This window comes from Panthera uncia, chromosome C2 (assembly GCF_023721935.1).
Source record: "Panthera uncia isolate 11264 chromosome C2, Puncia_PCG_1.0, whole genome shotgun sequence".
NCBI lineage: Eukaryota > Metazoa > Chordata > Mammalia > Carnivora > Felidae > Panthera > Panthera uncia.
The window spans coordinates 89908976-89932858 of record NC_064810.1 but is presented as its reverse complement, the minus strand read 5'-3'; the positions used below and the strand labels follow the sequence as shown (position 1 = coordinate 89932858).

Genomic DNA, 23883 nt, shown 5'->3' with positions numbered 1-23883 from the left:
CTTCTTCTTTTTTATTGTTTATTTAGTTTTTTTGAGAGAAGGAGAGAATGAGTGAGGGAGGGACAGAGAGAGAGGGAGGCAGGGGATCTAACGCAGGCCCTGCGCTGACAGCAGAGAGCCTGATGCGGGGCTCAAACTCACGAAGTGGTAGATCATGACCTGAGACAAAAATCAAATGCTTAACCAACTGAGCCACCCAAGTACCCTGGATAGGTTACATTTCCGAGACACCAATTCATTTCTGCTAATAGGCAGTACTAAAGGAGTTTTGGAAAGTGGAAAAGAAGAGAAGAGACTTTCTTTCTTCCTGTCAGCACGGTTTGAGCAGCCCTAATCAGACACCTTTTCAAATATGTTTTGTTACCCCCAAACCTGGACTTGTGCTTTCTCAGAGGTGTCAGCTGCAGCCAGCTGTGCGTCTTGTTAAGAGGTCAGAGCACCATCTCCTGGAATCCCTCCTCTGTGCTCCCAAATTACAATCAGTACCTGGGAGACACCTAGTAATAAAGAGTCTGATTTCATGTTTTGATATTTGATTTCCGACATTTTTTTAAGCCTCACCGTCTCTTTCCCATTTGGCCCCACCTTTGAACAAGCTAACAAGAAACCCCAACTGTGCCTCTTCTTTGGCAGCAGCGAGGAATTCGAACCTTGCAAATCACCAACCCATGCACAAAAACTTTTACCTTTTAGTCCCAATATAGGAGCCACTATGAGGGTCCAACCCACTCTGTCTGTCTCACTAAAGTCAGCATGGACCTACTTGTGAATGCTGTTCTTTCCCAGGAGTCTTTGTGTCAATAATAAACTTTTTCTCAGATTTTCTTGTTGTGTGGAGTGTCATCAGCCTCTGTGTTTTACCTATAATTGGGAAGGGGTCTATCCCACCTACATCCTCCTCAGAGGACTGAGAGCCAAGTTACATACGGTCACTCTCTGAGTTCCTAGGTTTTGGTTACTCATCTTTTCCCTTTTGATTCCCTACTGTATTTGTCATTATTACTACATAACAAATTACCTGGAAACTAGTGCCTTACAGCAAACTTATATTATTTCACAGTTTCTGAGGATTAGCAATGTGGACACAGATGGATGCCTCTGGATCTAAGTCTCTCGTGAGGTTGCATTCAAACTGCTGACAGGCACTGTAGTCTCACCTGAAGGCTTAACTGGGAGGAGGAGAAATCTGTTTCCAAGCTCTCCTATATGGCTGTTGGCAGGCTACACATCTTTGCCACATGAACTTTCATCTCTTTTATCTCCAAAGCACTGCTTCCTGACTTGTCAGCTGGCTTTCCCCAGGTGAGTAATCCAAGAGAGAATGAAAGCAAGCATGCCAAGAGAGAAGCCATAGTATCTTTATATCCTAAACTTGGAAGTGACATCTCGTTATTTCTGCTTTATCCTTTTCACTGTAAGTGTCACTAAGTCCAGCCCATTTTCAAAGGGAAGATATTGCATAGGGCACGGATACCAGGAGGTGGAGTCATGGAGCCTATTTTGTAAGCTCTACCACACCCAGCTCTAGAGCGGTAGCTGTTGCCTGCAATTACTTCTGAGTTACCTGAATGTTCCCTTTCTGCTTCTTCAGCTTCACAGATTACACACTGTATAATGATTGTCCTAATATTAAACCTCCTATCTTTGAATAATGTGGTTTATTTTTCCTAACTTGATACTGAGGGATAGAGTACTTAAAGTCCTTTGGTGGAGCTTCTCCAACCACCCAGCACAACAACTAAAGAGATCATGGCATACTTCTGTCCACATTCCATTGGGCAGAACTCAGTCATATGATAAATATAACTGTAAGGGAGGCTGAAAAATGTATGGAGTGTATAGATATTAGTGAGATTGGCAGTTTCTGTCACACTGCTTAATTTTCAAGAAGTCATACACACATATTCAACATCTCCTAGATACCACTTTCTCAGCTAAGTAACTTTTTCTTTTTTTTTTTTAATTTTTTTTTAAATGTTTATTTATTTTTGAGACAGAGAGAGACAGAGCATGAACGGGGGAGGGGCAGAGAGAGAGGGAGACACAGAATCGGAAGCAGGCTCCAGGCTCTGAGCCATCAGCCCAGAGCCTGATGCGGGGCTCGAACTCACGGACCTCAAGATCGTGACCTGAGCTGAAGTCGGACGCTTAACCGACTGAGCCACCCAGGCGCCCCTAAGTAACTTTTTCTACACAAATAAATGTAGAAAATCAAAACACTCTGTAAACAGAGTGATTAGAATTTCTTTTTTTCTTTATTGTCATTAAGTTCCTCACAATGAGACCATTAACTTCCCCAAAAGCATTGGAAATAGCAGGACCATTATATAGGTAACAATTAAAGAAAGTATGTGGTTCAAAGGTATTTATGTAACAATGATTTTCTTTAAGCCATTATAGAATTAAATATCAGTATTTGCTACTATACCATATTTTCAGCAAAACCAGTGAGTTGTAGAAACTCTGAACAATTTATTAGCATAAAATACACTGTATTTTATATATTAATTTCTCTACTATTGGGAACTTTAAAGTCATTAGAGACAAATGAAAATGAATTTCAACTATTTTCAAATACTATAGTTCTTTATAGTCAAAACAGATATAGATAGAATTCATAGTTTAGCTTTCAGGAATTCTTCTCATAGTAAACTTCAAGACTTTTGGAGTTATGACAGGGAGATTATTCAAGTACAGAATAAGTTTCCTAACTTTATCTTTTTATACCTAACATATACTATTTGGTATTTGTTTTCTTTTTTAAAAATTAATTTTCAGGGGCACCTGGGTGACTTAGTCAAGCCTCAGACTTTAGCTCAGGGCATAACCTCATGGTTTCGTGGCTTTGAGCCCAGCATCGGGCTCTGTGCTGATGGCAGCAGGGCCTACTTGGGATTCTCTCTCTCTCCCTCTCTCTCTGCTCCTTCCCCACGTGTGCTCACAGGTGTTCTCTCTCTCTCTCTCTCTCTCTCTCTCAAAATAAATGAATAAACTTAAAAAAAAACTAAAAATCAATTTTCAGGAGCACTTGGCTGGCTCAGTCAGAAGAGCACGCAACTCTTGACCTTGGGGTCATGACTTCAAGCTCTAGGTTAGGTTACTTAAAAAATTAAAAAAATAAATTAATTTTCAAATAGGTAATATATTTATACGGAAAGGAAAACAACAACAACAAAATGCAACGAAGTCTCTTTTGCACCTGTTTCTCAGTCCAATGAATACATTTGACTGCTCCTTTACTGTGAGTAACTATTGTTAGTTTCTTATGTTCCCCTCAAGAATTTATGAATGTATAAATGAATATAAACATATTTCTTCTTTGCAAGTACAATATTTTGCACATTGTTTTTTTTTCTACTTTGTATATCTTGCATTTCCCAAAACTGTTTACAGAAAAGTTCATTCAATTCCTCCCCCCTCCCTGACAGCTACAGTTGCATACAGTACATTCTATTGGATGAATGTACTATAATTAATGTAACTAGTCTCCTACAGATGGACTTTTAGGTTATTTCCAAACTTTTGTTGTTACAATGAATAATGTTGTACATGTGTTATTTCTACAGAAATCAATTCCCAAAAGTAATTTGCTGGTTCCAGGAGAGTGTAATTTTGGTGTTTTAATTTTGTTACTAAATTGCTCTCTGTAGGGGGTTATAATAACTTATACTCCAATCAGAAATGTATGAAAGGGCTTATTTTCTACAATTGTTTATGTTTCCAATGAAAATTTTAATTAACCTGAGAATCTGTAGTTGTGACATTGTCCAAAACCAAAACCATAAAGTGATCATTCTTCAACCCACTTCAAATGTCTAAAAAAGATCAGTGCTATAGATATGAATAATTTCAAATAAACCTCTTCTAAAATACGTAACATTTCATTGGTACATATAGATTCATAAGTACATATGTGTTGTTGCTGTTGACAGAGAAGGACAAGGATCTGTATCTTTAAGATTGTCCTCCCTTGTTGAGCCGGATTAGCTAGGAATCTTGTAACATAATGTTCTCAGCTAACACTCAGTTTTGGCTTGAGAATCTCACTTCAGCTTTGCTATAGTCGTTAGTAGCATTCCTGAAATTAGTTTTCAAAACTAAATTTGTTGAGGCTGTTTAACTATTGCTCCTATTACTCAGTGATTTAGCAACAGGTAACGTAACAGTATTTGGAATGTGGCATGAAACCTTTACTACACTGGAGTTTTAAGTTAGAACAATGTTGACTTTCACAATGCAATCAGTCCCTTCCAATAATAATCTTATATGAAGTAAGAAATTTCTTAATTAGAAATCATATTAGCACACGAAAGTTTAATTCAGTTGTGTCAAAGAAAATTGTAATGTCATCAATTGATACAATTATAACCTGTTATATTCTATCTATAAAAACCTTAAAAAGCAGGTCACTCTGCTTTACATTATTAACATTAATAATGATGGAATAAGAATTTTAAAAGCAAACACTTATTAGTCAAAATATACTTTTGGATAAATTCACAAAATGCTCAAAAGCCCATGAGCCAAGGTTTAGTTCACAAAGTGCCAGGAGTCCTACTAAAAAACGCATTCAAGTAGATTCTGGTGGTTGAGGTGTTAATGGGCATACAAAACCAGGTGGTGAGTTTTTGTCTCTACCTAAAATGAATGGAATTATCTTCTCAGACCAAAACATTTCAGGCAAGGTAAGCTTTTTTATCTAAACTGACCAGATCTTTTTGGTTTCAGCTTTAGTTTGTATGTCCTATTTGCCTAAAGCAAGTCACAAGCATTCACATGACAGCCAAAAGTTCAAAGGTTCCCCTTAGAAAAAACTTCCTAATCTCTTTGTCTATTTTCTGGGCTTTGGTTTTGTTTTCTTGCTCCTTTTAGTTTAAGGGCTTCACACCATTTAAGATTTCATCTCTTTGTTTCATTAATAAAGGTTTAATGAAAATCTGTTGGCCTCAGCCTTAAGGCTTAGCAAAACTGAAACAAAGAGAGTGGGATTCTTATCTTAGGGTTTTCCCCAATTCTGCAAAAATTACTCCCCTCAAATATTTTGCTGGTGTTTTTCCCTGAAAGAGGCACCTCCAAATCTTTTACCCGGCAGGAGAACTCCTAGGAATTCACTTCAAGAATCTGATAAAGGTTTTTTTTTTTTTTTTTTTTTCCCCTCCTCCTCTCTCTTTTCTTTCTTTTGTTTGTATTCGAAAGGCTGGGTGGTAAAGCAAGATACCCATTTTTCTTGATCTGATAGAGAAAAATTTCCTCTAGCCTTCCGTGCTTCCAGTAATTAGGGAATAGAACTCTTTCTGATTTCTATTCCATTCTCTTTTTCAGTCTATTTTCTTGTTTGTCTAGAACAACTTCTGATTTCACATCTGCCAATTTACCCTTGCTCTCATTAAAACTTCAACTGAAAAACCTTTCTTTCAGAAAGTTTGACCCTACTTAGAGAGGCCTAGCTAAAATTCCTTCCATGCCTTAGTATTAATTAAAACCACGTTTCCCCTGGGTAGGTTCATTGTATAAAAATGATATAATAAAAGTGGATAAAAAGAAATACATTAAAAGCAGAAACAAAGGGAAGGGAGAACAGAACTGGGAGAAAAGGTTACTTGTTTTGCAGTCTTTAACTGTATGCTCATTGTGGATGGATACTCATATAATAAATAACTAGCTTAGCTTTTATTTTCAAGTTCTCTTCTCAAATCTTTATTCAGATTCCTTTCTTCCAAAATTGACAGTACAGAGGGAACATCATACAGTTATTAAAACTAAGCAGAATGCATCCATCTGGCATGTCTTTCAGGAATCCAGCCCACTAAGTTTTGCTATGGGTTTGATGACTCAACCCACTAAGATGCAGCACAAGGAAGAATTTCCTCATTTTGCAGAACTGCCAAATCTCATTCATTGGAGCGAAGGCTCCTCATTTGGGGCTCATTTTGAGACAGTTGTTTATCTGTTTAAATATTTTTTAAAAATCTCCCTCAGCAGAGGGAGTTTGTCATGATTTTCTAAATAGCAAGTAAATATACTCCTCCTCCATTCCCCATGAAGCTTCCTTCAGATGTCTGGTCACTGCACCTAGTTTTCCTTGCCCCCTCCGCCCTTTTCCTTTTCTTTTCCTTTTTCCACCTCAGCTACATCTATTGACTTCACTTATTTTTTTACAGGCACCAATTTATTTTCTTCCATTGAGGCATTTATCTAATTTACCCCACTTGCAAAAAGTCCTTGCTTTATTTTTGAATCCTTCCTTTTAAAGCTGCTCATCTAGGCTCGTCTTCACTTAACCCCACTTTATTTTTAAATCCTAATAATTAACGTTTAGTACAGGTAGTATGCCAAGTACCCTCCAAGCATTTTCTGTCCGGAGGGAGGCACTTTTATTATCCTGTTTGACAGATGAGAAACAAAGGCAAGGGATTCAAGTAACTTGCACAAGGTCTGAGAGCTGCAAGTGAAGCTGAGCGTTATACCCCATTCACTGGCTCCACAGGTAATGCACTTAAAGAAAAAAAATCTTTAATAAAAAGTTTTATTAGACACAAAGAGTATTTGTAAACTATTTGCAAATTATAAAAGAAGCTCATATCTGTCCCACCTTGAGACAAGCTTTTCAGTTTTGTCCCCTTAAAAAAAATTCCTTTCCTATTTTTGAACCTCTTGCCATTTAACACGGCTCCTCGAGGCCCCTCTTCCCACTTCGCTCGGCAAACGTGTCTTTTATTATGACTCAGCCCAGCCCGCTCCTTGCCAAGCGGCTGACGCTCGCGGCGGAGGCGCCGGGGCCGCCGCTCGGGGGCGAGGGCTCGCGCCGCGGCTCGCGCGCTCTCCTCCCGCTTTACGGCTGCTGAAAACCCGGCCCGCGCTCGGCAGCCGTACCGCAGACGAGCCCGCGCCCGCGCCGCTCAGGTAAACGAAGTCTTTCTGTTTTCAAAGTTTTGCCAAAACCAGCTAGGCGCTCTGAGGCGGCGCGGTCTGGGCCGAGCCTTTCGGCCCTGTCTCCCGCCCAGACTGGCGCGGCTGTGGCGCTGGCCGCACCCCTGCGTGGGTCCCGGGACGCCGACCGGGCGTCAGGATCCGGGCGGAGGGGCGCCCGGGCGGCGGCAGGGCGGGGGCAACCCCGAGGGGCGGCGCGTGGGGCACCTGGCTCCGCCAGTCCCCCCGCCATTCGCTGGCCCCCAGCGAATAGAGCCCCCATCCCCGCCTCGAGGCCCCCGCCCACCTCTCGAAGCCGATTGTCTACGAGCGGAGCCTGGCAACTCCCGAGTGCCCTTTTCTGACATGTTCACACATGCACGCAAGCCGGCTGGGCTGTCCCACGCGGCACCCTAGCGGGACGCAGGTAAAGACGAGCGGCGCTGCGGACCGGTGTTTTGGGGATGGCTCGCCCCGAGTGACGCCCCGCGTGTGGAATGCCGCTCCGGAGGACGCGCAGGACCGCTTTCTCGAGGAAGTTTAGGAGAAAGTGTTGAAAGAGCAGCCTGTGATTAGCGCCTGCGCTGGCTTCTACCTTAGCGTCAGCCTTAGTACACGTTTGCCCTGCGGTCTCCTTGCGTAGCTCCATCCTCTAGCCCCCTTGACCCCTTCGTTTTCCGAATTCTGTACTTTTCCCCCTTCCATCACCCCGTTTGTTGGGTGTCTCATCTTTTGGTGTCTGTGTTCTTTTGTTCCTCACTGTTAGAATAACAGGCACACGTACAGTATCATTTACTTTTCTATCCTCCCTTTGCTTCCTGTGACTTGTGCATCCTGAGAGCAGTAATAGATCCTGGACCTGCGCATGAATGTCCTCACTTAGACATAACAGAAGACGTGGGTTTGTTAGAAACCGACCGTAGAAACCTAGATAACGGTGCTACTTGTTGATGGACTACATCTTGACAACTATAAGCAGTTATGTCACAAGTTTCTGTGGTATTCACTCCATTGAGTTCAATCCAGTAACAGTTCTTTGAATGCCGGTCATGGGTACTGGATGACGGGTTAAGAGAGAAACAAGATTCAGTTCTTGTCCTGCAGAGACTCCATATCCAGGAGAAGGGACCATGGTGAACACTACTGCAAAAGTGATACAAAGTGCTCTGGGTGAATGGTCAAAAAGGAGTAAGGAAAGGATTGGGTTTTATGTTGGAGTAGGATTTTCCCCATTTCTTTAAAATCCCTCAAGAATTCTCAATAGGAAGAGGATATCTTTAACAGTAGTTTCAATTGGCAGTAATCTCTGATTTCAAGACTTCAGAGAAATAAGAAAGTAACTCCTCTTCACAAGAGTGATCTAATATATTCCTGGTACCATACAAAGAGTATTATGGACTTTTGTTATAGGACTAACAAGGATGAAATGATCAATTTGTTACAAAATTGCTTACAATTTGCTTACAAAAGCATTATCAGATTTACATAGAGACATGAATACTTATTCATTTAGTCAACAAATATTTATCGAGTGCCCGATGTGTGCCAAGCATTGTTTTTGGCGCTGCAATATACTGCCTTCTTGGAATATACATTCTAGTGGAGGGAGACAGTATATACAATACATAGAAAAATATGTGATGGTACTTGCCGTGGGGAAAGGGTGTGTGTGTGTGTGTGTGTGTGTGTGTGTGTGTGTGTGTTTAGTAGTTTAAAAAAGGATTGTAAGGGAAGACCTTCAGAGCAGGTGACCTTTCATTAGACTTAGAGTAGTTGAAGGAGTCAGCCATGTGATATTTGGGGCAAGAGCTTTCTAGGTCTACAGAACAAAATGGTGTGTTCAGAGATCCACAAAGAAGCCAGTGTGGGTTCAGTAGAGTGGAGGAAGGAGGGAAATAGGCTATATGGTCTTAAATGAAAGAGAGACTAGATTGTACTAATGGTCTAGTAAGCTATTGTAATGACTCTAGATTTTACTTGAAATGATATGGGAAGCCTTTGGAGTGTTTTCATCAGAACTAACAACTATTTAACACCATTACTGTGGCATAATGAGAACAGATTGAAGGAAGGCAAGGGCGGAAGCAGGGGGGGCCAGTTAGGCTATTATAATAATCTATGTGACAGATGATAGTAGGTTAGACCAGGATGGTAACAGTGGAGGTGGTGAAAAGTTCAGATTCTGGATGTATTTTGATGGTACAATCCACAGGATTTGCTGACAGATTGGGTATGGAGTGTGAAAGCAAAAGAAATTTAGGAGAACTTAATTGCCTAAGCAACTGAAAATATAGAATTTCCATTTACTGAGATGGGAATAGAGCATGAGAACGATATGGTGAGGATTAAGAATTTGGGTTTCAACGTGTTAAGGGTTGGATGCATGTTAAATATCCAAGTGGGGATGTCAAGCAGGCAGTCTGAAGGCCAGGCTAATGATAATTTATGATTCTTCAGCATATAACTGATTTTAAAAGTGAAGAGATTGGATAAATTCATAAAAAAATGTGTGGGCTTAGAAAACTGAGGAGGACCAAGGACAGCATTGGGGCACTCCCACATTATGAATTGAGAAGGAATGATCAAAGGATTCTAAAAACTAGCTGCATACTTGGTAATAGGAAGAGCTGGAGAGTGTGGGCTCCTGGAAGCCAAATGAAGGAAGTGTTTGAAGAATTAGGGAGGGGACTGGTCACCTGTTTTAAAGATGAAGATTAACAACTGACTTAGCAAAGGAAATCATTGGTGATTTGATGATACTTTCCATGGAGTGGTGGATGGTGAAAGCTAGTTTGGAACGTGATAGAGAAGAGAAAATTGAAGAGCATGATGGTATGCATCAAAAATCTTTGAAGATTTTTATTGAAAAGATAGGGAGAGAAATGGAGGATTTGTTGGAGGGCTATATGATATAAAAAGAGTTTTAATTATGTGTGAAACAATGGTATGTTGTTATACTAATGAGAAAGAGCCCAAAGACCTGGGAAATTGATGATGCAAGGAGAGAGAGGGATTGTTCTTATGTTGGAGAGGATGCAACAGTCGAGAGGTTATCTATTAGTAGGATGGACTATTTATCTATAGTAATAAGTGAGGGAGAACTGTGGACACAGATGCAGGTGGGAATGTGTGTGGATGTCCTCTTTGGATCTCTTCTCTTTTGTCATTGTGGTGAGTGGCAGTTGTGGTACATTAGAAATTTGTAGGAAATATTATCTTTTTTCCTCTTGGTTCATGGCATATTTGATGAGCACATACTTTGAGATTGTGAAAATTTCTTGAAGCAAAGAAATACGTGTTTATTGAGGAAAGAAGAGGGAATTTCAGCCTTGGGTTCTGCTCGGGAGAAGACTTGGAAAGAAAGTTGAGATTCTAGAATAAAATTTAGCTACATGTGAAAGAAGAAATAAGGTAAGCAAGATCATATCATGAAATCTGGGAAAGGCTACGATGAGGAAGGTAAAAACATTGAATTTTAGCTCTAGTGCTATTAGATAACTACAGTAAAGTTCTAAGAATATTATCATCACATCAAACAGATGGTTTAGTTTTTGAGTACCAAATGGAATCTGATGGAGAGCAGTGTTGTTGCTGGTGGTGAATCCACTTATGGATAGGTGGTATCAGACCTAGAAAGAGATGTTAGCTAGAAGTAGATTTGAGGTTAGATTTTGAAATGATATAAATGAGGGGCGCCTGGGTGGCCTAGTCGGTTAAGCATCCGACTTCAGCTCAGGTCATGATCTCTCTGTGCTGACAGCTCAGAGCCTGGAGCCTGCTTCAGATTCAGTGTCTACCTCTCTCTCTGCACCTCCCCTGCTCACACTATCTCTCAAAAATAAATAAATGTTAAAAAAAAAAAAAAGAAAAAAAAAGAAAATGATATAAATGAGACTGGATTGGCAACAATTGGGTATAGGGAAAGATAGCATGTTGACAACCTTACTTATGGATATTGAGCAGTTTGACAAGTTGGAGAGGATTGTTGGAATTGGAAATAGTATCTGTTTGAGATGACTCTCCTTTAGTTATTTAGGGACCATTTGCTTATTGAATTCTAATTATAAAATAGGATTCTGTATGAGGCAGGAGATAGTGATACCAAGATGCAAATGACATAATCCCTGCCTTCAAATTGCCATATCTACTAGAGACAAAAACAAAAGAATGTGCACTAATATTCTGAGAGACTTGCTAAATGTTTGAAGTTTAAAAAATTTTTATTATGGAAATTATCAGACACTCAAAAGTAGGGAGAATAGTATAATGAACTCCAGTGAATTTATCACCCTTTAAAATCTGTCAATTTTCTGGGGTGCTTGGGTGGCTTAGTCGGTTAAGTGTCAGACTTCGGCTCGGGTCATGATCTCGCGGTCCATGAGTTCAAGCCCCGCATCGGGCTCTGTGCTAACAGCTCAGAGTCTGAGCCTGTTTCAGATTCTGTGTCTCCCTCTCTCTCTGCCCCTCCCCCACTCATGCTCTGTCTCTGAGAAATGAATAAGCTTTAAAAAAAATTAAAATCTGTCAATTTTCTGTTGATCTTGTTGTGGGAGGGTAGAAAATGGAGAGATTGCTTCTGTTTGTAGATAATAGGAAGACTTCATGGAGCCTCTCCTATATGATAGGTAAAAAGACAGTTGAACTGAATTTTAGTTGGTTCTAGTTCTGTACCTGCCAATGACTTGCTGGGCAGATTTCTGTTACTCATTTGATCTCTCTATTCTTCACTTTTTTGTAGAGTGTGTATATATCAGGGGGCTGTAAACTCCAGTCTGTCACCTGTTTTTGTAAGTAAAGTTTTTTGGAACATAACTATATCCATCAGTTTATTGTCTGTATTTATTATAGATCATAATATCTGCATTTGTCATAGACTGTAGTGTTGGGTAGTCGAGACAGAGATGGTGTAGCTGGAGAAGGCTGAAATATTTATTCTGGTCCTTTACATAATGTCTGCCAAACTCTATTCTACGTTGTCTCTGAGATTCCTTTAGCTCCAATATGTTAGTTAATCTATTAGGCCACCAGAAATTAGCAATAATTGCTAATATTTTTTTAAGCATTTACTAAGAGCTAGCACTGTTGTTTTGGTTTGTATGTACTAACACATTTAATTTTCACCAAAACCCCATTAGACAGGTCTTATTAGTTCAAAAATGAAACTGAAGCATGGATGGGTAAGTAACTTGCCCAAGATTACATAGTAGTAAGTAGTGGAACAAGCAGTTCTGTTACAGCATCCTTATCCTAAGCTATAATGCTGCATTCTTTTTAGATACATAGGAAAAATATATATGAAAAGAATTTTAGCCAGAGAATGAAAATTAATTGATAAATCAATGATTTGTACTTAGGTAGTCCTATATTGTGATTATATGTAAAGTCTTAAAGATGCTGACTAATCCTGAATGTACATTAGAGTTGAAAAGGTATGAAATGTAAATATGCCTGGGTAGAATATTCTAGTGTGTCATTATTTTATTTTCTCATGAGGGCTTAGTGAATTTTTGAAAGAACACTTTCCTTTAAAAAGTAAGTAAATATAAAATATAACAATAGGAGCCCATTATTGTTTCATCTGACAGTACCTAATCAGTTTTTAGGAGTCTGTGCCTTTAGTATATAACATGATTGTTTGGGCAAAAAATTATCTAATTTTTTTTTTACCAGTCTGTCCCTGGATAGCTTTTGTGTCCATGTCTTCTTTGGCCTTCAGGTTTTGTTTTGTTTTGTTTTGTTTTGTTTTGTTTTGTTTTACTGAAAAATGAACAGGTAGCTCAAGATCATTTTAGTCCTTTTTACAGCTGAAAAAATAAGATGGTATAATTTTTTTACATGGTACATTTAGAGAAATAGATAAGATAGCAACATGGAAGAACTAGGTTTGTTAAGCCAAAAATTTAAGGTCTCACATGTGTAAACATGTATACAGATATGAATACACATACATATAAGTATGCACATATAGCTAAAAAAATCAATGTGATTTTTAAAAATGTGATTTATAGTCATATATAGGCAGATAAGTATCTGTCCTATGTTTGTCTATTTTTGTATTTGTATGAAGGAATGGATAATTTCTCCCCCTGAGCCAAAAGCATATAGTTACATAGAAAGTGAGTCTTGATGAATACCTTGACCTCTGTGATCTGGCATATTGTCTCATGTTTTCTTTTGCAAAATTTGATTCATTGCTCAATTTGTTTGCCATTTAAAAGCAAACGGTATGCTTGAAATCAGGCTTGTCTGTTTTGCACTGTTGCATAGGATATTGGATGTCAGACAAAATTGTAATTTAATTGTTTTGACATTTTGATCTGAGCGGTTCAGATAAGAAAGGTGATTTGTCTTCATAGAAACTTAGTATTTTGAATTCAGCATGATTTTCCCTATTTGTTTATAAGTGTGGTTTCAAAGTATAAACAGTTAAGTTTTAATAATGGAATTTATGCTCTCAGTATTAATTACCACAGTGTGGTTTGTTTAGGAATATATTATGGATATTTTATTTTTAGATGTTCAGTTGTGCAAAATTTTAGAAGAGCTATGAATCCTTTAAAAACAGATAATGAAAAGTCTATACTTTTGACTTTTCCATTGTATATAGTACCATCGATGAATGTTTTCTACATTAGAGATGGCTTTTTGCTTTTTTACAACGTTAGTATATAAAATTATTCATTAACTTCTTCAGTTTTAGGACTTTATTTATTACATTGGTCCAGCCTTATTTATTGGTAAATTTATAACTCTGTATGAGCTGTGCTGTCTTATTCCTGTGCATTGTGTTCAGTTATCATTGGTGATAAAATAACCTCAAATAATGCATTCTTAAATGTACTTTGGATCTGTTTATTTTTTTTACAATTAGAAACTGGAGAAGAAACACAGTAGAAACACTTTTAAACAGATCGTACTCTCTATGTAAGTAGTAGTTTGTTTGTTTTGTTTTAATTTTCAATTTAACACATTACTCAGTGATTTAACAACTTTTTGGGTATCTCCTGGTTTTAAGAAGCACTTATAGCTTAGCTCCCAGAGGGGACCATTCAGTTTTTGTTTGTTTGTTTTACCAAACCAGAAACATTATTTCCTGCTAGACTTCAGAACTCTTAGAGTGTGTTCAAACCAAAGTAAATACCTTCTGGTGTATTGTATCACTTTTTTGAAATGCTGGTCATAGAAGTCAGCTTGAGATTTTTAATTACATTGAGGTGATGAAAGCTTCCTTTATCTGACCTTCTCAAGTGATGTGAATCTGATTGGGAACGACTAAATGAGCCTTGTAGTTTTGGACCTTTTCTCTAAATTTAATTTTGCTAAATTCCCAGAAAACTTTAAAATAAGAACCAGGTATTTTTAAGCTACTTATGCAGGAAGCCTACTCTTACATATGTTTGTGAAAATGCCTCAGGCATTACTCCTTCTTGTTGAAGTGAGACGGTGTATAGATGATGTTTCCTTGGGGAGGCTCTGTGTACAGGAGGCAGGTACATGGTTCCTAGGATAAGGCCTTTTTGGAAGTCATAGCTGAAATGATACATTGCTAGCAGTTATTCCTCTTCTAAGAATTTTCTTGAAGTTAGCTTAGTCAACAAGGATCTAATGGCTATTTCAGAATAGGCCAGCAAAACAATTTGTGAATCACCACCTTGTAAGTGGAAAATAAAACGATGATTCTCCAATTGGGGTACTCTGAGTTATGTTGGAGGGTTCCAAGCTACAGATAAGCTTGTCCATCTTCTGTGAATGCCAGATTTACTAACGTTTGTTTTTGGGGGGGGGGGAAACTGGTGTTAACCTTAAAAATAAAATAGCCAGTTATTTTATCAGCAAAATGAATTTATTTGGGAATAACAGAGGAATTACAATTTGGGACATACAAGCGATGACAAACGATAGACAAACCATAGTTATTTGATAGAGAAAATGGAGGAAGTTGGGGAGGGAATGCTTTGAACAAAAGTCTGTTGGAGGAAAGTGAGAGTTCAGGGTGCCGATTGTTTTCTCATTGGCTGAGTTGTGGCAGGTTGTCGTTGGCTAGGCTGTTGCTGGGCAAGGTGGAAATCTTCTTTCTTCCTGCTGGGGTAGTAAAGTGAACTTCTTTCTGCCCAGGAATGTGAAGTAAGCTTTGATGGCAAGATTTGCATGAGAGCTTTCTCTTCAGGGCTCCCTGACTCCATTTGAAATGAAGTTTCCCTTTATTAATTTTCTGGTAAAAAAAATAATTCTGGTAAATAATTTAACTGGTAAATTAAATGTTTAAAAACATAAATGAATGTGAAAATGACATCAGTGTAAAATACATGCATTTTAAAATAAAATTCAAGATTTTGAAAGAATTTCTTGTTTATGGTAGGTCTGTAGGATATATTTTCAGACCCCAGAAAAGGATATAGGTTGACATACAGATAGATAATTTGGTTGTTATATTCACATCATGCTTAGTCCCATTAAGCTTATTATATACTGTCAAATATTCAGATTATTGCCATTATATACCTGCTTTTGTTATTTGCTTTCCTGGTGTTTACCCACATTGATATCTTAGATTTGCAGGAATAATGTTCCTTCTTACTCTTTCTACTTTTCTCCTATACTTCTGGCAGTGAGATCTTATGATTTCTGTGAGATGCATTAAACTGTAGATAAATAGGAACATGCAAAGATAGTACAGAGTGGTCCTATGTTCTCTTCATGGTTTCCCCTATTGATAACATCTTACATGTATTAAAACGAGTACAGTTAAAACCAGGAAATAGATTTTGGTAAAACGTGTGTCTAGTTTTTTAAAAATTGTATTTATTTGTTTGTTTGTTTGAAGAAAGAATGAGCAAGTGAGCAGGGGAGAGAGGCAGGGGGAGAGGGAGAGAGAATCTTAAACAGGGTCCACACTCATGGAATCTGGTGCAGGGGTTGATCTCACAACCCTCAGATCATGACTGAGCCAAAATCAAGAGTTGGATGCTCAACTGACTGAACTACCCAGGTGCCCCAATATGTGTGTATAATTTTATGTCATTTTATCTCAAGTGTAGATTCATGCAGTTCACCACCATAATCAAATTATTCCATCACCACAAAGATCCCTCTTAAAGCATGCTGCAAAAGTAGATACTAAAAGAATCAGAGATATTTAACTTAGTTAAGGAATTACTCACTTCTTTCTTTCTAATTTTTAAGATATTTTTATGTACATGGTAGATCATTTCATATTTGGGGCCATGTAAGAGAAAGATGAAATATTATCATGCTTCAGGAGAGCTTTAAACAGCTAAAATAGTCACAAAGATAGAGATAAAATCATTTGTGAAAGTTTTTTAAGGCTCAATCTCAAATTTGTCTTCTAAAACTTGTGTTTTGGAAGGTTAGACATTCATATGCCTGAAGATGGGGATGAGGTGATACCCTGTGATGCCTGCCTATCTTTATGACAAATCCTTATTTGTGTACTGGAATTGCCCAGACAAAACTTAAAAGTGAAAATAGGGGAATACAAGAAACAGGGTCTTCCTGAAGGTCTTAAGTACCGAACCAGCCTTGTATTTTCCTGTGGAACCCAGAGTTGGAGGAAAATAACATTTTAGCATTATCAAAAGCACTATTAAGTGACATTGTGCCACGTTTGATTTTTATAGGTGTTAATGTTTACAACTACCATATCAAGTTATTCACTTACTTTGTTTAACCAACATCCTGTGAAGATAATTACTCTATCACTAGGGTCTCAGAAATTCTTCAGAAGTATTTCCAGGAAGTCATGATCTGGGATTTTAGTGTCACATATTATTATGTGAATGATATAAATGTACTGTTGAAGTACAGTTTACATATATCTTAATAACTTTAAAAATATTTTTAGCTTCATTTTTTTGACAGTTTGTGCTTTTCAGTATATGAAACAAGCTATCTTCTGTCTGGTTTCAGATAGTAAATTAGAAACTTTTTGGAGTTTTGGAGATACTATTGAAATTTTGTACTGTCATAGTAGTAGCTGCTTTTTCATTAGTTCTTCCCCATTCTTTTTATCAGAATAATGAAAAGAATTCCTGTTTCTCTTCTCTGTTTTTGCTCTGGTATCTGAATGTATGTCATAATATTGCTATTGTAGTGATATTTAAACAATAGTTCAGGTTACTGTCATCTTCATTATGTTCTTTATCCATTTTCCAATGTTAAAACATAAACATAAACATATATACTCATATATATATATATATATGTATATATTTATACTTCCTTTACTAATTTTGAGTTGGGTACATAGGGCAAGACAGACAGTGAGCATGGTCATCTTTCTAATATATTTTACTGTGTTCCACCAGTTGAAATGATGTAATTTTCCCTCAGATCTTTAATTTCACTCAGAATGTAAAAAGAAAAACCTATTTTATTTGTTATTAAATGTTGAAAATTTCTTAAGTTAGTAAAAAAACTCCTGATACTATGTATGTATGGAAAGAAAAGGTGGCTTGGTTTTTATCTTTACCAAGGATGACAGGGTATGTTGCCATCTGTCTCTAACCTCTGTATCAACCTCAATTTGGGAATGTTGGTGTGGATTCTGCTAGTACTGAGGGATTAATTTATTGTCAATATTAGAGATAGTGACATTGGTGAGATTCATGTGACTCATCATCACCGGTTCTTTCCTTGAATGGAAAAATTGCTCTTGACTTCATTGTAGCCTGGTATATATCTATAAAAAAGCAGCTGTTCTTTGTTCAGTATCAAATATAAAAATCTAATTGTGTGATTTTTCATATCAGTCAATTTAATTCTAAAGCAAGCAGAAAGCTACATAATAGAGGCTTGATGTGTTTGTATTATAATCTAGATATTTTCTTAGTATTTATCCAATTTGAACTCCTCTAAGCATTTTTATGATAAAAAAAGCATAATGTATTCAGGACAAAGTAGTTACAAAACCTATAAATTAATGTTTGCTAAAGAAGGACTGCCATTATACTAGTCTCTGTGTCTGATTAAAGAATTGCTGTTTCTCATGTCTTCCTTTTGGTTTACATGTTTTTGGGGGGTAGCAAAAAAGAAATCTTTACCCATTTTTACAATACATATCTTATCTGCATAACTATTCCTTCACTTTAATGTAGAAACAAAAATAGCATTGAAACCAAAAAAACATTGTTCATTAGTGCAGTGCTAAGGATAATGGAGGAAGAGTCTTGTCAGTTTGGTACCTGTATTTCAGTAGCTCGCTTTTTTATGCAGCTAATGCACCCTTCTAGGACATCTGCCTTGTCTTTCTCTTATACCTCATCTCCTCCTCAACCCACTTATTATATGTATGACCACCTTTCAGAATTTTAATTTCTTTATTTATAAAGTGATACTAATAGTCCACTAGACAATGTTCATTGTAAAAATAAATTAAGATGGCATGGGGGAAAACTACATTATCCTTACACACATGAATATCTTTGGAGTTAGTTGAGTTTGGGTTTAATTCCTATTTTCCGCCTCCATAGTCTACTACTCTGTGATACTTGGCAACTTGGTTGGCTTCTCTAAAATGGGAATGATTTTATCTACCTCAGAAGGTTTTTTTGAATTAAATCTGATAATAATGTATGTGAAGCACCTAGTGCCTTGCCTGGTACCTAATGCTTAATGTTTGTTCTCCTTTTTTCCTCTTTCCCTTTTCTCCATTTTCTCATCCTCCAGCAGTCTTGGGGAAGAGGATCTGGTGAGATCAGATATGGTCTAGATTGAAACCGTTTTCTGTATTCTTTGCCAAGCCCCAAGGAAGGGGCTTTCTTTCTCAAAGATAAGTCTTTATTGAGGTTAGTGAGGGGGCTTTCTGTGGGTGAAAGACTGGGGAGATTCTACAAGTCACCTTCTATCAACAGCTGTCAGATACCCAGTTGTCTAATACTGTCACTCCTCTGGTTAAAAGTCTCTGACATCTCTTCACTGCCCTTGGATGAAACTAAGCCCAAGGAACAAAGCCCATTGTAATCTGGCCTCCATTATAGATTCTACTTTCATCCCCTGTCCCTTATCCTAAACATAGTTTTTTATTTTAATTCCTCCACCCCCACCCCATTCTTACACATGTGTGGGGAAAACAGGGCACTCTGGCCTGAAGATGCTGAAGGAAGGGGCGTGTCCAGTGAATTTAGGGGATGTGTTAGCATTGTTTTGTGCCCACTTGTGTTTTGTGTGGATACTTTGCCTGGAATGCTTTTCTCCTTTCTCTAAATGATAGATGCCTATAAATCCAGCAATAGCCAGTTGAAATATCTTTTGGGAAATGGCTATACCTCCATCCCCAGAGCCAATCACGTTCCCTCCACTGTGGTCCTATGACCTTTTGTATATATGGCTGCCTTTATTAAAACAGTTTTTAGTGCATCTTTTACCCTGATGTTCTATTTACCACATGGGCAGAAATGATGTCTTTTAATCTTTGCCTCCTTATTACAGCGCACAGAGTGTGCTTACTAAACTTATTAAATGAGTTTATCTTCATAACAAAAGCTAAGTGCTCTATAATGTGCTATAGCACACATAGCAGGCCAAACCAGAGCTTCTACTGCATTCCACCCCCCCTACTCCCTATGTGAAGATACTGTACTTCCACAAGTAGATTATAATCTCGTGCATGTACTCTATACTTAGCCTTGCCAGGTACACAGAGGATCCCTAAGGCTAACATCAGATAGGGTTGGTGTTTGAAAATACAACTTCATCTTGTTATTTCACTGACTTTTGCTGCTTAAGCAAAGTTGGTATATTGAAAGGAAAAGGTAGATTTATTGATAGGAAATGAAAGTTTCCTTTGCAGGAAGGTGTCTGAGAATAGCCAATAGGACCAGGTTTTGCCCCTTGGCAAGCTTACAAAGGAGAATAACACACGTGTGTGTGTGTGTGCGTGCACATGTGTGTGTGCATGTGCGTGTGTGTGTGTGTATGTGTGTGTGTGTTGGAGGGATGGGTGAGTGGGAAAGCAGGAATGAGAGGGCAGGAATGAGAAAGATGAAAACTCCTAGCGTCATACAAGGGAAGTCTGTTTCTAAGTAGTTCTCAAAGACACTTAGAATATAAGAACTTTGTGATTAAGAAGCAGGAAGCTTGAGAGTATAAAAGGTGTTCAAGGTAGAGCTAACAGGAATGAGTGAGAGTCAATAACAGAGTTGGAGTTGAAATGATAAATGGGTCACATGTGGGTGTCAGGAATGCCATCTCCTGAGCCCATGTTCACCTTTTGGGACACTTACTGTCACCAAGTTATACTACAAAGTAGGGAGTCATGGGGAAAAGTAGAGATATGGAAAGATTAAATCATTTTGGCCATTTTTTTCCCCAAAATGAATCCTGGGATATATGACCTGAAACATGGTTTATGAACAGGTCTAGGAAATCATGGATTTTTATAATGATAATACAGAAGTGAAAACCATTTGCACCTAGAATTAGTTCAGTTCAGCTAAACTCAGTAAACATCGAGAGCTATTCTTTGCTGAGAAAAACGAAGAAGAATATTCTGATTTGCCCTTCACAGAGCTTGTGTTGTAATTGGAGGAGTGAGAAAATCATTTCTAAAAGGTAAAATAGTGTTTCGTCTTGTTATTTTTTTAAAATTCACAAAACTATGGTTTTATCTGAAATACTGATTTTATTACATAGTTTGGAGAGATGATGGTTTGATGTTGATATTATTAGATAGCAGTACTTATAACCTTTTTAGGATTTTCTTTTTCAAAAGTTTATTATGCTTAGTCTGTTTTCAGCCACTTTTTGTTTCTTCTGTTGATATTGAACATGTGAATGTGGAAATTGAGATTGGTAAACTTGAAAAAAGTATATTTTTAGAACATCAACTTTTGTTATAACAGCCTTATTTTATGTATCGTTCATTAAAAACCACATTACATCCTTCTTTGAAATAAATAATTATATGAGACTAATAAACACAAATGTTGGGAGATAAAAATCAACACTTGGGGTGCCTGGCTGGCTCAGTTAAGTGTCTGACTTGATTTCAGGGTCATGAGTTCAAGTTCCCAGGTTGGACTCTTTGCCCAGCATGGAACCTACTTAAAAAAATCAATACTAGTTTTATATTTGTTTTATTCTCTAGAGAAGATTATACTTATATTGTTAGAGTATAAGTTACTGTAAGTGATCTTCTAGTTTAGCCCTTTTCATTTTATAAAGACGTATTAAATGATCTGCTCAGACTCACACAGGTTTGATTCAAATGAGAACAAGTTGGGACTAGAAATTGGTGTTCTGGCTTACAGTCCAGGTCTCTGCTGCTGTCCAAATCCATGTATTAGTGTTTAAAAAAATTTTTTAAAAAACCTTTATTATAAGTAATGGCCTTCCCAGTTTTTTCATTCGAATGTGCAGATACACTCAATGTACTTTCATTCATTATTTTGCATTATTCTTGTAGAGCTACTGAGCTACTCAGGATTGATCCTAATTTAGTTAATATATCTTTTCAAGTCTCTGTTATGTTTTTGGGGGCTCTAAAGATCAGAGTAACAAGTCAGCATTCTTCCAGGGCAGAGGGAAACCTGAGGGAAGGGGCAAGAGAGTGGGGCAGGGGTTGGAGGGAAGGTGGATAGTCCCGAGAAATGGTTCCTAAGGTTTTTAGGGAATTCCCACTGTTCTTTGACAAAATGAGAAATTATATAAGAATTATTCAGTAAGTTTTTCCACCGTTTTTTTTATTTTGTAACTGTATCCTACTCTTGGGAGTAACAATATTGACAAAATAAAAAGTTGGTAACTCTCTATTAATACTCTCATATTATTTTGTTTGGCTTTTTAAAAAACTTTATGGGGGGGTTGCCTGGGTGGCTCAGTCAGCTGAGCGTCCGACTTCGGCTCAGGTCATGATCTCACAGTCTGTGAGTTCGAGCCCCGCGTCGGGCTCTGTGCTGACAGCTCGGAGCCTGGAGCCTGCTTCAGATTCTGTGTCTCCCTCTCTCTCTGCCTCTCCCCTGCTCATGCTCTCTGTCTCAAAAATAAATAAAAACATTAAAAAAAATTAACAAAACAAAACAAAACGAAAAACTTTATGGGTCCATGAAGCCCAAAAGATATAGGAGACACTCATCCAGAATCTGTAGTACTGTTTGGGGAGAAAAGGCCCAGGTGAGAACTGGATGATATGAAGGATGGATACTTATGATGAGAGAGATGCTAAGAGACCAGTGTGTTTTAAAATCGATGATAGGTTAAGTTTGAGGATAGTGGGGGAAGAGGGGAAAATGAAAATGAAGGCTATTTCCTTCGTTGGCTTTCTCAGTGTCAGTGTTAAATGAGGTTTGCATGCTAAGAACATGTAGCGGATAGTGAATTGGAAGAATGCTTATTTGGAATTCTTGGTGTCTGCTGGATTCATTCTGTAATGCTAGCCCAGTTATAGAATCACTGAGTGCTTCACCCTCAAAATGGGAATTAAAAATGCTGACTTTTAAAGCACTTTAGGATCCTCAAATGAAGTGTACCATTGTAAGCTTCAAAGATAGTTTCTTCACTTAGATACAGTCTTTGAAATGATATTCAACTGAAGCTTTACAAAGTGGCATTAGACTTCCTAATGACAGCAATCTTGCCTTTTGTTCATGTTTTCAAAACCCACCTGCATGTTATATTGTACGTGCTCTGTAATTATGAAGTGATGTGAAAAAATTACTTAATTTTTTGGAAAGTTGCCTTAACATGTTAATGGGACACTGGCAACATTACTAAGATTAAAAATACAAACTGCTTTACAGAGATCTCATAGGAACATAAATTCATGCTGCTAAAGCAAAATGAAAAAGCAAAAAAATACCCCAACCAAACAAAAAAACCAACAACCCACAAAAAACACCAAACAATCCTTCTCCTCCACCAATAACAACTATAAATAATCCCCAATAGGTAAAGGGATATATTAGAGTATATTAAGAGTCATGTCATCTGGAATCAACATATAGAATAAAGCATACTCAGAACTATTTTTTTTTTTTTCCTTTTTCGTATCATATAAGCCCTAACTCTGTTTTCTTCTTGGATCAAGAAGAGAAAGAATTCCAAGATCAGTGTGTTTGGTTAGCTTTTATGTTCATGTATAAAAACTGTGAGATAAGTGGAAACATTTAGTATTTATTCCTGCTTGAAGTTTGAATAGAAAGATCTCAGTGATCTAGATAATATATTTAAGACTTGTTTACTTATTGTGTAATTTTCTGAAAGCAAAGTACAGTTGACTCTGGACAACATGGGTTTGAATTGCACAGGTCCACTTATGCACATATTTTTTTTAATAGTACAGTGAATGTATTTTCTCATTATTAATGACATTTTTTTTCTTTAGCTATCTTTATTTTAAGAATATAGTATATAATACATATACATATACAAATATGTGTTATTCAACGGTTTTATGGTATAGGTTAGGCTTCTGGTCAACAGTAGTAGTTGTTTTAGTAGTTGTTTTTGGAGAGTCAAAGGTTATATGTAGATTTTCAAGATATTCGACCATGCAGTGGTCAGTACCCCTAACTCCTTCATGTTGTTCAAGGGTCAACTATAAAACTGTTTAAAAACAGAGTGTTTCTCTGATTTATTACATTGATTTCAAATTGACTTTCAGAGACTGTTTTTGAAAACAAAAATTCTATGTATATAAATATTTTTTCTAATGATTTCTAATGATGAAAATAATACAGAGTTATTGTAGAAAATTCTGAAAGCCTGGAAATAAAAAAAAATATATATATATACACATACATACATATATATATATATACATACATATATATATATGTATGTATATATATATGTGTATGTATATATATATATAGAAAAAAAATCACCTGTTAGTTACTACCCAGAGATACTTTCTTAAAAATCTCAGCATTTTTTTCTTCTGATTTTTTTTCTATTTTATTTTTTCTTTACATTTTTGAGATCATACCAGAAATTTTTTAACATTTTGCTTTTTCAACG

At 37.3% G+C, this 23883-nt stretch overlaps 1 protein-coding gene across 4 annotated transcripts in view; it reads left to right on the top strand.

The window, feature by feature from the left end:
* Positions 1-6774: 6774 nt before the first annotated feature.
* Positions 6775-23883, top strand: part of NAALADL2 (N-acetylated alpha-linked acidic dipeptidase like 2) — a 1336058-nt gene continuing 1318949 nt past the window's right edge. For 2 of the 4 annotated variants that reach the window (XM_049629587.1, XM_049629586.1), the window contains exons 1-2: positions 6775-6903; positions 11648-11696. The gene's annotated coding sequence lies outside the window, so the exon portion shown is untranslated. Of the gene's footprint in view, positions 6904-11572; positions 11697-23883 lie in introns of those variants that run through there. The other 2 variants (XM_049629585.1, XM_049629589.1) reach the window with 2 other exon arrangements.